Source organism: Helianthus annuus, chromosome 16, assembly GCF_002127325.2.
Source record: "Helianthus annuus cultivar XRQ/B chromosome 16, HanXRQr2.0-SUNRISE, whole genome shotgun sequence".
NCBI lineage: Eukaryota > Viridiplantae > Streptophyta > Magnoliopsida > Asterales > Asteraceae > Helianthus > Helianthus annuus.
The window spans coordinates 114,605,224-114,623,010 of NC_035448.2; positions in this window are offsets into that span (position 1 = coordinate 114,605,224).

Genomic DNA, 17,787 nt, shown 5'->3' on the forward strand with positions numbered 1-17,787 from the left:
GAATGAAACTAATCAGAAAAAGGAGACAAGAACCTGTTACCAATGCAAAAAAGTTGGTCACATCGCCTGGAACTGTCCAAAGGCAACCAACACACAACAGGGAGTGTCTTCTAAACTCAAAGAAAAAGTTGTTGATAAAACTGAACCACCAACTGAAAAATTTAAAATGTTTAAAAATTCAACATATGAAGTTGGTGAGTGTTCTAAAAGGTTTTACAAAAGAAGAGTAAATCTTAACAACCAAACGTGGGTTGTTAAGAAATCAGATGTTAAATCTGGCGATGAATTTGTTTCTTCGGAAGCAAAGGAGCCACTTTCTGGCGATGAATCTGACTCGTCAAAGTCAGAGGAGCCACAAGTTGAGCTAAAAAGAGAAAAGTCAGTACCGCCAATGGATAATGTCAACTTTCCACCATTGCGGACTGAAAATTTAAAACAAAAAGTTGGAAAAGTAGAGATTTCGAATCAATTCTATTCTGAAAAGAAAGAATTTGATGTCGAAAAAGCGTTTAATGGCAAAGTGAAACATATCTTTGGTAAGATGGTTGATAGAAGGGCTAAAGGGGTAAAAGAATTCTATGAATCAAAAAGGAATGTTCAAAGACCAAGTGAAATTGAACAGGTTACACCCAAAGCTGGTCAGGCTTGGGTGTCAGCATTCTTTGCTTGAAAATCCTGACTTGCCGGAGCTCACAAGTTATTAATCGTGGAGCATGAATCGGCATCATTCTTGAATAATGTTTTTGTGAAAAATCTACAAGTGATAGTTTTTACAAGTGGTTAATCAAGGTCATTAAGTTGAACTTGATTTAACTTTCATACAAGTGGTTGAAAGAACAAAGTGATGAATGAATCCCCATGATGTGTGAAATCAACAAACTAATTTTCCGGAAAAACCATTTTGATTAACACAGACTTAAGTGTTTTGAAATCATAATGAAAAAATAGTTTGTTGTCAGGGGGAATTCTGATTGTTTAAGCCAAGAGAATGGAGAATTGAAGCAATTCACATTAGTTTGTCATTTTATTTGTACAGTTTATTGCGTTTATTTTCAAATTTTCCTTGAAAATCAAAAATTGAAACATATTTTGATTTTAGGGGGAGTAAAAATTTTTAGAAATTTTGAAAATTTGAAAAATCCAAAAACATGATAAAATCTAAAAAGCCAAAAACATTGAAAAATCAAAAATGAGTTTTGTTGTGAAAAAGAGGAAATGATAGTACATCAGTGGACTATCACAACATGCTAAAGAAATGGAAAGTCAAAATGTTTTTAAACAAGTCTCACTGATGATGTGCCAGTAGACTTCACACGACTAGTAGATTGAATTTGATATATAAACCTAAATATCAATACTTGCTTATCTCATGGGGAACATCTTTCGGATATATGGGTAACCCCCGAAATCTTGTTTGAGAGATTGCCTGATTCTGAGATACTAGTTCTTTATACTGTTTGATATTTGGGGTATTATACCTGGTCTTCTGATATTGCGGAAGCAATGGCCTAGACCTCGTATAATACTTTAAGCGCTTTTAAAAGCTTACCCTCTGCATAAAAATTGAAAAATATCGAAAGATATGAATCAATTGCAGTTGAAGAAAAGATTCCCTTAAGGGAACACACCTAAAGTCGAGCCTTCATCTCTTTGACTGAACGGAAGTTCATACCTGAGCTCTCAAGGTCTCGCACTAACCCATAATACAGATATCAAATTGGTATACTCACCTGTAAGACTAAATCTAGGGAATTTTGATAAGGGAGTATATTCTGAGGTGGGACACGCGAATAAGTTTAAGTCCTTAAAACACTAATTCGTATCTCGAATCAATTAAAACTTGTGTAGAAGTTTAAGTGGACAACAATACTGACAATCAGAAGTGAATTTGTTTAAAACTTAAAGTTAAATCAAGATCAATGGTGTTAGTGATAAGTCTCAAAAACTGATATGATCCTCGTACACAAACTCACAAAAAGATGTCTGTACATAGTTTATTTCCCAAAATCCAAAAAGATTTTCAGTGTGTTTTAGCATAAAATTTTGAAAATTAAAAAAGATTTTATTTCATCTTATTTTCGACAACTGATGTTGGAAAGCTGATTTTCAAAATTCCAAGTGCTAAACATGATGAACGACAACAGGGTTGGGAGAGTTTGTTTGAAATGAGAAATGATTTTGAAATGATTAAATGGTTCATTAATTTGAAATCAAAATTTGAGTGTTACGAATACAAATGGTTAAGCAGAGATCATAAATGAGAGATCATGTTGATTTGAGAATGATTCAAGTAGTTTCTAAAGTTGTTATAAATAAAAAACCTTATGTTTTGGGTAGAGTATGTGCAGGTAAAAAGCTTTGAAGGAAGCTAGATTTCGACTCCTGAGGATTTTCCGCATAAGCGTATGCAGATTAGAGCCAGGTTTCCGATTCAATGCTTGCAGATAGTGAATTCTAGACTGCGATCTCAGATTATCGAAAGGGGGAGTCTGAAGACATAAGAGCCAGATTCAGTTATTGGAACAGCATTCGGGAGAGAAGCTGCTAATGCTGATAAGCTTAAGGAATCAAGAGACCTGATAAAGAGAATTAGAGAGAGAATAGGGCCAGGTTGAGATTTTGATAGAAGAAGAGAGAGATTGATGAGGATGCTTACAGAGAAAGATACTTTGGAAAGAGCGAGAAGACCGATCAGACTAAAGACTCGTTACACTGAAGACTCGTCATCATCCAAGGGGGAGTTTGTTAGTGCATATGTCTGTTGACTTCGTCTTGTATCGAGTCATATAACTGGATTGGATAGACTGGAGCTCAATAGTCTAGAAAATAGAAGTTTAGAGGTTATTGTCCAGGTCGCACGAGCTGGCTAATCCAGTTCGTACGCACTGACCAGGTCGCACGGACTGGTGTGGTCTGGTTCGTGGGGTCTGGCGATTCCTATAAATAGGTGAGTCCAAGTCTTCATTTGTAACTTTCTGATTCCGGTAGCGAAGCTCTACCGAAGTGTCGCCAGCTCGTGTAACTGTGTCAAATCAATACAATCGACATTTAATCTACTTCTAAGTGTAAATCTAGCTGCAATGAAGATCAAATCAATGAATTCCGCCTCTGATTTGGTTTAGAACTCTTCTGATCGACTCATTTGATCGAATACCGATCCTACATCTACTCTCACTCTTAACACACTTATTTCCTCAAAGCAGTTACATATTCTCACACCGGAGTCTGGTTAAGAGGGAAACCCCCATATTCCCCTCTTAACGAGCTAACGGTATTGTTGTTTTGTAGGAAGGAAAGATTACATCGGAGCTCAGGAAAATTTAAGAAGATTAACCCTCATGATTGAAACATAAACCAAACTAATTAACCCTAAAGTTAGTTTCGTGTTTCTTCATTGGCGCCCACTGATTTTTATAATCATTTCCATCTTCTTTTTTCTGAGTTTTCTATCCTCTTGATCATGGTTGGTAAGGGGTAATTCCTGATTTCGGTTTTGGCACAAACTCTAACGTAGGAACGGGGGAGGACAATCCGCATGTCCAAGTCCAACCTGCCGAAGAGATGGTCGAAATTGAAGCAACGAACACTGAGGGACCCCGCGCGAGCATCGCTCGCATCACTCAAACGAGAACCCCAGTAAGTCATGTCGCTGGTCCATCAAACCCAGCTCCAAACCCGAACATCTCGGCGCTAGTAGGGCTACCAGAAGGCGAAACTTTAGCTTCCTGGTACGCCAAGCAGATTACTACTATAAATGTTGTGTATCAGTCTTTGAGCGCACAACAAGCAATTCTATAAGCAGAACCATCCTTGGTTACTCCTTTGGGTCCAATTCAGGGGGCGCGCCAGACACCCCCATAGCAAAACATTCAAAGAAGAATCAACAGACGTCCTCCCCAGAGAAGACCAAGCGTGCACGACACGCGCGACACATATGGGGATACAGGCAGTTATTATGACCATCCGTCAAATGCGCAAAGGGGTCCAGTTCACAGCCGGCTGACAAGGAGATTTTGTGTTTGGCAAACCTAAAAGGACTTCAAAATGACTTTGTGTAAAGGAGAAAAAGTCATTTTTGAGAAGTTAGGATGGTGTGACGTTTTGAGCAACTTATAACTTTTTGAGCCCCTTTAGTCATTTTACATCAATAAGCTAAGCCAAACATTTTTTAAAAAACAACTTATTGACTTATTGGCTTTTCCCATCTATAAGCTAAGCCAAACACTTTTTTAAAAACTCCTTTTCAAAAAGTTATAAGTCAATAAGGACTTTTCACAAAAAGTCCTTTTTAGGTTAAATAAGTTTAGCCAAACATGCCTTAAATGCTATATATGGAGGGTAGGGTTATTATAAAAAATGGTTTTGTGTGAGAAGCGTAAGAAGGGATATGTTGAAGGCATGTGACACTAATTAAAATTAATACTTGAGGGTAAAATTGTAATTGCATCAACAATTAAAATTTGGTAATAAACTAGTCTTATGCTCCTAGCGTTGCAGGGGTGTAAAACCGTGCTAAGTAACAACCCAACGATGACCAAAACCGGGAAAAAAAGTAAAATAAAAACACAATTTTTTAACACCATGTGATGTAAAAAGTAGACGAATTTGAATTTATACCGACACATATTAGAAAGCCGATGGGGTAAAAAAAACTAAGGGACTAAATGTGACTATCAAAAACCGTGCTTGTGGTCATGCTACTATTGGCTAACTTTTTGGCCAATAGTAACGAGGGTCAAATAATGTATCCCCCCCCCCCCAATTTTACTGTTGATCATTCTCTCAACTAGTGACTCTCCTCATATTACTTTTGTCAAATATATTTTCTATGATACAAGACCAATTAGCCTAGAAAATGAAATATATCATTTTCTGTCAAATTAATAGCTATAACTTTATCAAATATAATATATTAATTAGATAATTGTGATATTATTACTTAATAAATTAATGTGACTAAGATTTAAAATATAATCTTAGTATATTAAAAGTAGAATATATTATAGTTGACATATTTTATTATGATATACATTTATTTACTAAACATTATTTTATAATGTTAATAGTAAATTTAGGTTTATTAAATATATTTTCTTTAATATAACTAATATATTTTAATAATGATTAATAAAGCTTTGTTTTATATAGACATCATTTAGATTTATTTCAATCATACATTAAATTTATTAATTATTTAATGTAAAAATAATATTAGTTATAGGTTATGGCCACTGGAGCACAATTTCCCCCGTGCTTGTAGTCATGCTACCATTGGCTAACTTTTTGGCCAATAGTAACGAGGGTCAAGTAATGTATAAAACTTCCCCTGACAGTTATTGCAAAATACAAAAATTTAATCACTGTAAGTATAACTGATAAACATTTAACATTTTGGAAAACATTTTTAAATATAACTGTATCACGAAAATGTGATAAAAAGAGGAATGACTCACTTTTTAACTTTATGATTTGATGTGCGTTAGGTGTGATAGGTTTTTATGAATATTTTAAGCCCTTTTTACACTTTAGTCAAGTTTTAAATTTATAAAACACGATATTTTACTAACACTAAACACACATATGGGCAAGTGCACCCATCGTGAGCGTAGTATAGCGTTGGTAAGATACCGAGGTTGTCCAAGGACACAAGAGCTTTTAGTACCGATTTATCCTCAACGTCTAATTAAATAAAAATTTTAGAAAAAGGTTTAAACATGAAAATAAAAACTAAAAAATGCTGAAAATAAAACAGATAGACAAGATGAATCACTTGGATCAGACTTGCCTTTAGTATAACCTTTGATTATTTCCGTACTTTTGCACTTTTTAAGAGATTATCTTAGTTATAGTAGTAGGCCCCTCTTTTGAAGGTGACGTTACCCTCAACCCAGTAGTTTGAGTCAGCAAGGATACAATCCTAAAGGGTTGGATTATTGAAAGATAATTAATTAAGTTATTAATACGTAGTGTGGTAGGCCCCTCTTTTGAAGGTGACGTTACCCTCGGCTAAGTAGTTTGAGTCAGCAGGGATACAATCCTAAGTAGCCGGGTTAATGTTTTAATAGTAGCTTACATATGAGGGGATCAAGAAATTCGAACCCCCGCCATCCAATACCAGTGGGTATTGAAGGAGGTCGTACTAAGCTTGACCCAGGTCCTTGCAGGATCTATACACTAAACAAGGCAAGACGCTTACCAAACCATTCCCTTAACCCCCGACCAGGTAGCCAACATATCTCCATATAGACTGTGGAGATATGAATGGTGTAAATCTTTTATTTTATATAGACAGTAAAATAATGCCAAGATACCACGGACAAATGATAAGAAAGTTTCACCTTCAACATAAGAAACTAGTTATTAAAGTCATTAATACATAACCAAATAAAAAGTGCGAAAAGATTAAAAATAAAAACTATTACACTAAATGCTTGTCTTCACCAAGTGATATAAGAGACTTAGGCAAACATGGCCTTTGATTGTCAAGAACTCTTACTATCAATCTTGGATCCTGAGACTACTATACACACTCTATGATGGATGATGGTGGTGGATGTGGGTTGTGATGATGGTGGTGGGTGGGTGAAGTGTGAGAGAGGTGGTTTGCCAAGGGATGCCTTTGAAGTGAACCAAGCACCTCTATTTATAGCCTGCACAGAAGCCCGAACATGACCCCGTGTCTATCCATCTTCTCTTTCTTCATTAAATGCAGTTTGTCTGCATTAGTTGACCACGCCCCCGTGTCTGCTGGGCACGGCCCCGTGTGCAGAAGCGTATCTGTACTATCAAGATTTGCTTGGATTCTGCGAATCTTAGCATTGACCACGGCCCCGTGTCCGCTGGCCACGCCCCCGTGTTGGGTGATAAAAGCTTCTACAACTTTGTCTTTTCTGTAGACACTTGGGCACGCCCCCGTGTTTAATGAGCACGGGGCGTGTTCAGACTTCTGAATCTTTGCTTGTCCTCAAGCAAAACTCTTTGATGTAATTTATATGTTGCATTTTATGCCTCTTTTGATGTAATTTATATGTTGCATTTTACACACATCAAATACCCCCACACTTGAATCTTTGCTTGTCCTCAAACAAAACTCTTTTTAATGTGGCTTACACTCCCAAATGGAATGGGTAGAAAAGAAGGTTTTGGGCTTGTCTTGAGTGTCGGGAATCCAAGATTTTTATTAGGTTTTATTTTTATGTTTATTTACAATCCTATTCACTATCATTTATTTAGAACATTACATAAGAGAAATTATTTATTTGGGCATAACATGCCTCTTTAAAATTCCATTTATATACAAGTTCACATACCTCACGGGAGATCACTCAACACTCGGCCAAAAATGTATTTTTTGTGAAACACTCGGGACCGGCATGGAACTTACTTCTACCATATGCTTGCTAAGCAATCAATCCTCCTCCTTTTTAACTATACACCTTTGTAAATATCAAGAGGACTTTGGGGGAAGGGTTAGGCTTGGGTTAAAAGTAGGTGGTTTTGGGTTAGTGGTTAGTAGAAAAGGGCGAAAGGCGTAAAAACATCAGTTTTCGTAAGACTTATTTTTGTGACTTTAAATGAAGCAATTTTTCAAAAAAAGTTCTTTTTGATGAACTTGTTTGTTTATTTCTTGACTTCATTATATATATAATTTTTTTTGATAAGGAATGTCACATGAAAAACCGAGCTTTTTACTATAATAAAGGGCTTAAAATGAAAAAAGGGTTTTGGTGGGTAAAGAGTGTTTGTTTTGTGGGTTTAGAAATGAAAAGGTTTAGGCTCAAAGTGGTTAACTAGGGGGATTTTGGGTAGGTGGTAAAAAAAAAGAAAAATAATGGTGTTGAAAGAAAAATGGTTAGTCCTAATGCCTCCATCATTTACTTACTTGGGTTTAAGTTGGTAAGGACTGGGAATGTATCGACATAGCAAGTTCTAGAGTCGTAAGAAACCAAGCGGCTATTCACACAAGAAACGAAAAATGAGCATTTAGTTTTAAAGATGTGTGTTTGTATGCTCAATAAAGGCTCAAAACTCACTTTTTGTGGGAATGAGTTTTTATGTGATCAAGTATATATAATCAAATTTTAACTAAATTTGTCATGTCGTTTCATAATTTTCTTATGTTGGTTCTTTTTATCACGACGCTATCGATTGTAAATTCGTAAAAATATAACCTTTGTAGAACTTGTAATTCCCAAATTAAACCAAAACAAGTAAAAAAATGAAAAAATTTTTGAAAAAAATTGGGATGTTTAGCGGTTCCAATAGAGTTTTGTGTAAGGCTTGTAATTAGGACTTGCAAAATTACAGGTTTTAGCATCCCCCCACACTTAAATTACACATTGTCCTCAATGTGTCCCAAAAATAAGTTTTTAGGTTGATTGAATGTGTAAAAGATGTGTTAAAAACAAAATTTAATGTTACTGGGCATCTGGACACGGGCCCATGGTGTCCGGGCACGGCCCCGTGTTCAGGTTGCCAGTAACAGAAATTATAAAAAAAAAGTAACAGAAGGCTGGGCACAGGGGCGTGTTCAGCGAACATGCCCCGTGTCCAGTTACTTGAACTGGGCGTTTCTCTGCAGATCTTTCAGCACGGGGCCGTGTTGGCAGGGCACGGCCCGTGCCGAACTTGCTGTAATGAAGAAAAATTGTCGGGAGGCTCTGTTTTTATGCATGGGGTGTTGGTTCAAGTTTCCCTTAGTATCCTTCACCATCCCGGGTGCGTTTTATTCCTGAAAATTAAAACTAAACTAGAAAACATAAAAATTAATCTAAACTAAACTAAGGATAGTTCCGCGAAATGCCTCCGTGGTGTGCCACGTTTATAAGGGTCCTTGGCTAGACCCAAAGCCAGTCATATGTTACCCAAGTGGGATGTTTTGCATCCCATGTTGCACCGTCAGAGAGCATCATCCAAACTTGAGTCTATGACTTTCATGTAACTGACCGGGTCATCGTCTTCTACTCTCTTACCAACTCCGAACTTCATTTCCTTGTCCCCAACCCTCAATGTTAGTGTTCCACCATTCATGTCTACCACTGCGTGGGCCGTAGCTCGGAATGGCCTCCCTAAGATGAGTGGTACTTCGGTATCTTCCTCCATATCTAGTATGACAAAGTCGGCTGGGAAGACAAATTCGCCGACTTTAACCAATAGATTTTCAGCGACACCTTGTGGATATTTGACGGACCTATCGGCGAATTGTATGCTCATTTTTGTAGGGCTTGTTTTTCCTAGGCCGAGTCGGTCGAACATTGATGCGGGCATGAGGTTGATGCTAGCCTCGAGGTCGGCTAGTGCATTACGAATGGGAGACTCCCCAATCGAACAACAGATGGTGAAGCTTCTGGGATCGATCTTCTTTTGCGGGAGTTTGTTGAGTAGTAAGGCGGGGCATTCTTCGCTTAAATTAACTAATTGCAATGATTCAATTTTCCTTTTGTGGGTGAGGAAGTCCCTCATAAATTTTGAATATTCAGGCATTTGGGTTAGGACTTCAACAAATGGAATATTAACATGCAATTGTCTAAGTAAATTTACGAACTTTGTGAATTGCTTGTCAGTCTTTTGGCGAATTAACCGACCGGGGTATGGTACCGGAGGATTCTTGGTGGGCTCTTGATTTGGTGGAGGAGCCATCTCTTGTTGGGGGTGTCGGTGGAGTTGTGGTTTGGCTAGATCGACTCTTTTCACTTGGAGGTAATGGAGCATCCTCGGGACCCACGGTATGGTTTCTCAATGTGGTGAGATGTACTTGCGCCTTTGGGTTGGTTTCGGTATTGCTTGGTAATGCGCCTTGTGGTCTCTCAGAGAAATTTTGAGCTAGTTGATTTATTTGTTTTTCAATGTTTTGAATACTAGCTTGTTGATTTCTAAAGTTCGATTCCAGTTGTTGAAATCGATTCGAGTTTTTCTTTTCGGTGTCGGAGATGAGGCGAGATACGGTATCTTCAAGCCTCTCTCGTCCCCCTTGTTGTTGTTGAGAGAAATTTTGTGACTCGTTTCTTGGTTGTTGAAAGTTTGTTCGTTGGTTTAGATTTTGTTGGTTACTACTATTGCAGAGTTCTCTCCAACCAAGGTTAGGGTGGTTACGCCATCCTTGGTTGTAGGTACCCGTTGGAGGACCCGACGGCCTAGGTCTATTATCAATATAGTTTACCGTTTCTGTTTGATTATCCATTTCTTTCATATAACTCCAATTTTCATGTGGCCCACCACACCATTCACAAGCCATAAACGAGGCCATTTTTGTCATTTCTAACTTTTTGATTTTTGAATAAAGGGCCTCGATTTGGGCTTGCAAGGAGGTGCTTTCATCAACCTTATGGATGCCCGTGTTGGGTGATAGAAGCTTCTACAACTTCGTCTTTTCTGCAGACACTTGGGCACGCCCCCGTGTTTAATGAGCACGGGGCGTGTTCAGCCTTCTAATCTCTTGTTTTTGCTTGGGAAGATGCTGTCGAGGGGTCGGGCATGCCACGTTTATTCCTTTTCTTGTAATATTGTTAGATTTGGCTGCATTTTTGCTTCTTTTGTTCATTTGAGCACATTTAATTCTGAAAATACAAAAGGAAGACAAAAGCACACTTTTCCCAACATTAGTACTAAAAAAGGGTTAGTTTTATGCCTCATTTGATGTAATTTATATGTTGCATTTTACACACATCAGGTTCAACTAGAAAGCCTTCTGGTATAATCTTGGGTATAAATCCCGAGCTATTTAATAAAATATGTAATGCACTCGTGTTAAATATAATAACCCAAATTCAACTTTATCCCTATGTCATGAGACAAAACCCAACGAACTTAGTCGGGCAGAGCCTTGACATGCGTTGCGGGGCCCTAGATCAATCGGACAGGGTGTTAATGATCAGGGGTTAAAACACTTAAAATGGGGCAGGGCTTTATTATTATTATTAAAGAAAGAAAAAGAAAAAATAAGAATATACAGAGAAAGTGGCGACATAGAGGAAGAAAGAAAGGAAAAGGGTGAACAGAGAAGTAGAACTTATCCTTTGCATATTTATACTTGAAAGTGGCTTGTAGGCCAAGCCTACATACATTAATTGTTCTGATGGCCACGTACCCTCCATCACATTCATTTCATTTTGTAAATTATAATTTTTAATATTATTATTTTTTTCCATACGACCATTTTAAGTTTTGATTGTTATTATTATTTTATTAATTTATCTATTATAATTAATCAGTTCCTTCATTTATTTGGTGCGTATAACTTCTAAAATATGACGTTCCATAAAACAATGAATATGTCATTAGAACGAGAATATTTGTATCTACATTTTGACCCAAGTTTCATTAAAAACGGAGTACGTTCAAATATAATGCATTTTTATAATTATTAAACGGTTCCTAGGCCTGTCTAGGTACTTCATATTTCTAACAGTCAACTTACCCGTATTCTACCAGTCTAATAATATAAATTTTTATATACTTTATTTTAATATAGAAAATAGAAATGTCACACATATACAAGCCAATTAATTAGTATAACACTCCAACCAATTATATATAAAATAGTTTTTAAAACTATATGGGTCGAATAATTATATTAAAAATAAAACTAGTTACTAGTGGTTAATAAATTTAAACAAATCTATAATTCTTATATGATAAAAGTGGAAGGTTACATTCTCACCACCTTGTTTTAAATCTCGTACTCGAGATTTGGGTTACGATGTCTCTTTAGAGTTATGTTATGTCTTAGTCAATAAGAACAGTATTTAAGGTAAATGACATAGAATCAAGACATGTTCAAATTTTGTGGATACGAGTTTTACAATAAATAGGACTCAATGGTTCAACCGAATAATTTCAAAAAAAAAATCGATGTCAAGCGAACGAGATGAAATGATATAATTTCTAAGGTGACTAGGTTCAAGCAAAAAGAGATTTATGATCAATAGATGTCTAAATCGAATGTTTACAAGTTGTGAATGACTTTTAGAATCAATAGAATTTATTGTCAAAGGAAACTTACTTTAGTTTTCAATTGAGGAAGACTCAGGATCAACAAGCTCAAATGAAATAGAAGCACAAAAATGATTTGTCAACACCATCGAATCATGATATGAGGAAAAATCAGTGTGTTGACATTTATTGAATTGCAAGGATACACCAAAATACAATAGAGTTTAGTGTATCATTGTCTTAATACATAATTGCATTAAGACTACTCTTAAAGGTGAGTCAAACGAAAGACATATGTGGTTTTGAATGATTCTTATGATTATGATTAGCCCAAGCTATAAGTTTATACCAACGCCGCAAGGTGTCGTAAGGATTGAAATAGTTTAATAATTAAGGTGACCGAACAAATTCACCGTTTTCGTAATCAACTGAAAGTTTTAATGAAGTAAATTTGGATATTCATTTCAGATAAATCTTATAGGATTTTCAATTGATGATGAAAGACCAAATGAATATCATAGAATTTTCGATCAATGATGAAAGAAACGTTAGAGGTACACCAGAATATAATACGAATTTGTGTACTCTAATCTTAACACATAATTGTATTAAGACTGTTTAAGATAATCAGCCAACAGAAATTAAATAATAAATCCGTACATCAGGTGTGAAAATGAGATTAGCTCAAGCTTCAAATTAAAGAAAACGCCACCACAAGGTGTCGTAACCAAATAAATGATTCAATGAAAGGGAAGACCAAACAAGTCTATTATGGTTCTGAATAGATGAAGTACTTGACAAGATGCACTTATTTAAAAACTTTTATTTATACTAGGGTTAAATAATAACTTAGCTTAGATATTACATATCAGCGATTACGTCTGGACTCATTTCTGCTTCTTGCGTAGTAAGTACGAATGCTCGCGCGTTCTTCTTAGCTCCGTCCGTTGTTTTTGCCTTGTTGTCGAGTGCGTTGGTCAGCTTCGGGCAATATGGTTTGATGTGTCATGTTTCTCCGCAATTGTAACATATATTAGTCTTCCTTCTACATTCTTCCTCTATATGCCCAGTCATCTTGCAGAAGTTACAGTAGGGTGTTCTCCTAAAACGACATTTTCCTGAATGCCTTTTATTAAAGTTTCTGCAGGTAGGTTGCTCCACTGACGGTTCAGTTCCTTTATTCTTGAATTCTTGGGAATTTTCTGGGCTAACTCTTTCTTCTTGTTTTCTTCTCTTGTACGGATTAGTCCATCTGTCAGGATGTTAGCTAGTTCAACTGTTTCTTTAATAGTATGTGGTCTAGTGGCCTTGACCATGTCTCGGATTTCGCTCACTAATCCCCAGATATAACGAGAAATTAGTACAGGCTCTGGTGAATCCAGAGTTGGTACCATTCTTGCGTATTCGAAGCACATTGTCGTATATTCATGACAATTCACATTTATCATTTTATGATTTAGGAATTCGTTAGCCATTCGTTCCTTTTCATAAGGAGGACAAAATTTCCTTTCTGCCATTTCCTTGAATTTTTCCCAGTTTAGGGCATAAGCTATGTCACTTCCTTTTGCTTGAAGAATTGTATTCCACCATTCTAAAGCTTCTTCTTTAAAGAGGTTGGAAGCATACATCACCTTATCTTCTTCGGCACAGTTGCTGATTTTAAGAACAGCTTCCGTCTTTTCCAACCATCGCAGAGCAGCCATGGCTCCTTCACTGCCCGTGAACTCAGTTGGTTTACAAGCAAGAAATTCTTTGTAGGTACACCCGAGAGTCATCACATTCATTTTCTTGGGAAATGGGGTTTTGATAATATCATCATTGCCTCCATTAACACTATGGTTAAACTATGGTCACGAGTATGCTTGTTACTCACAGTTTTGGTGGGTTCTACCGCTTACTAACAAACCGAATTTCTTGATTTTTATTTATACGGAATCCACCGCTTACTAACAAACCGAATTTCTTAATTTTTATCTTAATTGCTTAACACAATTTAATAGGTGACATTAATAAAATTCTATAAAGTATATAACCACATACCTTATAGCTTTTATCCTTTAATCTGGCTTTTGCTTGATTTGTCTTCCCGACACTTCGCTCGTGTCGTTGTATAATCCCTTATTATAGGCGATCAATATCCTTCGTTAGTAAGGCCTTAACCGGTCTTACTGACTAGACTTATTAGTCCAGTTACTTTATACCTATCACTCGGGCTACAATGTGACTATATTTCACATTACTTTTCTTGACCGTGATCGCGTCATGTCATGTTTAAGTTTATTTCAACCTTTAATTATCGAAAACATTTCTTTTCGAATGTATCGTCTTGCACTTATCGGTGTCAAGACCTGTATCTTTTAATATTTACTATTTCTATTCCTATTAGAAAATTCATGTTTGTGAAAACGTTATTTCTTACAAAAAAAAAACTAAATTTTAGTGTAACGTTTTCTTTTTAACTTATGTCAATTACTTTATATCAAAATATTGACAACAAGGAATTTATTCTTTTACAATCTTTGTTTTACGTGGGGATTCTCAACTGGTTCCCTCGCTTTGTCTAATTAACCCGTGGTTCTATCACTTAGCCTCGTAGGCTATTTTACTAAGCTTTCACCTCTTTAAGGAGAGGTATTTATAATCTATTTCTTTCTATTCATGACCCGTGGGTCATTTTAATCCCGTAGACCTTTACGCTATTTATAACCCGAAGGTTATGATGATCCCGTAGATCATTCCTTACTCATGTCATTCTTAAAATACATGTTTGGTGTCAACGCACCCTGTTTATGTTTGAAAATCATTTGGTTTCAAGTTTAAGATCCGTTAACTTTGACTGTAGTTCATGACTACGATCGTTTTTATTTCGGATCATTTTCCCGACTCTATGACTTCTCACATCATTTATGCATCGGTTCATCTTATGCTCACCGTTATCCGGTTTGCGCCTACTTATGCCATCCGGCATTATATTATATTCAACCCGTTTGACTTGTTAATGTGAAATCCATCACTTATAAACAATCAAACTTTATTCTCTATTCAACCCGTTCAACCCCCAAAATAATTGAACATATTTATTCAAAATTTCTATTTACGAAATTTTATAGTCCTTTAGTCATAACTCATAATCCGAGTCCCTTGACTTTCAATCCGCGTTCCCGTCTCTTGGTTTACGCATGTGTTTAAATTCCTACCCATCAACCAGGTGATTTACCGAAGTCATTATTAATGCAACCCTTTAGGTATGCATTAAGACTTCGTTTTGACTTTTTTGGTTGTCTTAGCGAAATCCATCGCTTTATTTAACCAAACATTTATTCTTTATGTGACCATGATTAATGGTCTTTTAAATTTCTAAATGATAATTATTATCATCATCCTTTCTTTACTACGACCAAAGTCAATGACTTCGATCGTCTTTTGTATGGGCAATACCTTCGTTTCTATGACCCTGTGGTTCATTTATACTTTGGTTTTATATGCCCCTTGTTGTCAACCATGGCTCTTTCGTCCAAAATGACTTATTTCACGAATTCCCTCGGGTTATTTATTTCTATGCGCGCCATACATCGTTTTTATGGTTCCCTCGAAAACCATTTATACGAGTATGCCCATAAAATTTCTTTACCCTAAGGTTCTTTTAACTTTTATTCATTTTTGTCGACCTTACCACATCGGACATAACTGTGCTCATTATAAGAAGCTCATGGTATCATGTGTTCATTACTTATTTGGACAAAGTAAGCGATCAACACATGGCAATTATAATTACCACATCACGTCCCATGTAAGTAATCTCTCGATTTATTTCAATTGGTAAAACTTTATTCAATTGCCAATTAACAATTACCAGTTATACCCGTTTTATCCTTGAACATTGAAAATGTTCATTTTTATAACCATTTATACAATCACATTCGTCGATGTGATCATTACTTTTCTCAATTGAATCTTTATTGAGAATACTTACTTGGATGATTACTTTCGTCTAAGTTTATGTTTTACTAAATTCAGTTATTGTTTTATTATTCACGATTGTGAATAATATATATATATATATATATATATATATATATATATATATATCTACTGAATTTCTCTTGGAAACGTCATCCTGGATAGGTAACCTATCCAGGTTTTCCAAGTTTTACCTTCTATATGAAACTATCATTCACTATGTGTTTGTTGCATATTTCTAGTTATACTATAAACTTAAGACGTGTACCTTATAGATACTCGCCCTGATAACTTTCCTTGTTGTTCAATCTCTCATTCAAGATCGTATCGATAATTCTTTAAACTCTCATCATCTTCCAATGCGAGGTTCCTTTAACTTAAAACATTTACAAATATTAGTAACTTTGATCTTTACCGTTTAACTATATCGGTCTTTTATCGCTTTCTTTGGGGTAACGTGTTTTACACTGTAACACCCCGTGTTTCGAAAGTCAAAGTCAAAGTCAAGATTGAAGTCAAAGGGAGACAAGATTGCTAATTGCGATCTGTTACTCCTTGCTCAATTCCTGTTTTGACTTCTTTGACTCGTAGATAGTCTAATTTATGCTTAACGTTAGTTGTATTATGTGGAGTATCTATTAATAATCGAGGTTTGTTCGATATTTATCGCAAGTTTTATAGCTTATCGCAATCGCGCTCGTAACTCGAATTACGCATTTTGGTTAATTGATTATACGTGTGTGTGCCTTATGTGTTACTTGTGCATGTTATTTTGTTATGTTGTGGTGATTAATCGAAACGCAATTGCAATCGAATCGCAAACGCTAAACGGATGGTAGAATCATCTTATTTCACCGATGATTGTATGTTAGATATAGTAGTTGGGATTAAAAGTAATTTAATGAGAAACTCTATCGCAATACAACACTCGCAATCGCAATCGAAATGGCCAAACTCGGCGCACCGAACACTCGAACCAAGTAACTGATCGACCAGCCGATCGATCGGGCTGCTGCTCGATTAACCAGCCACTCGATCGGGCTGCCACCCGATTGACCAGCCCCTTTCCACTTTGGGTAACCCTATAAATACACCATGTCACCATCAAACTTTCCACTTTTTCTCTCTGACGTCCGACCAACGCTCTAACCTTGCTTTTTCTCCAATTTCTCTCAATTCCAGTAAGATCTCAACCTAAATCTTGTACTTCTTTGATCTACACTTGATTCTACACCTTTCTATCTTTTAAATCTTCACTTTTAACCGTGAAATCACTAGATTTAAGGTGTTCTAGGATGACGTCATCATGGTGTTATTAGGAACTTCATGTTTTGGCTTCAATCCTTCAAGAACAACTCGGATCTAACCGATTTCCACATAAACAAACAAAGATCTTCCATGCATTGAGTGTAAAAGAGTTGAAAGAAAGTTGTAAAACCTTCTCTCAATCCTTCATGCTGTTCGACCCACTAACACTTGTATCGTTTTACGCGTCGCTTATCGTTATGCTATCGTTCTGATCAGGCTAACCTTGCTCTCTAGCGCTCCCTTCAATCCACCAATCGCTGTGAGTATACTCGATCCCTTTTTTGCTTTATGCACTTTTGGGTGTTACATACGTTACTTATTCTAAATCACATCAAACACACTACGCAATACTTTTGACGCTAACCGTTACCGCATGTTATACGTGACTTAATGAATGCTTGTTTGTTATGTTTACACATGGAATGTTGTCTACCTGCCTTTGCAACGATAGTACTATAGTTTGGACTCGGCACCTGTTCACTCAAGGGTTGTTAAGGACAATTAGTTACATGGCTCACAGTGGTGAGTGTGTATCGCGAACTGCCTTGGGCAGTCAAGCCGCAGTCATTGGTATCGATAGGTTCATGT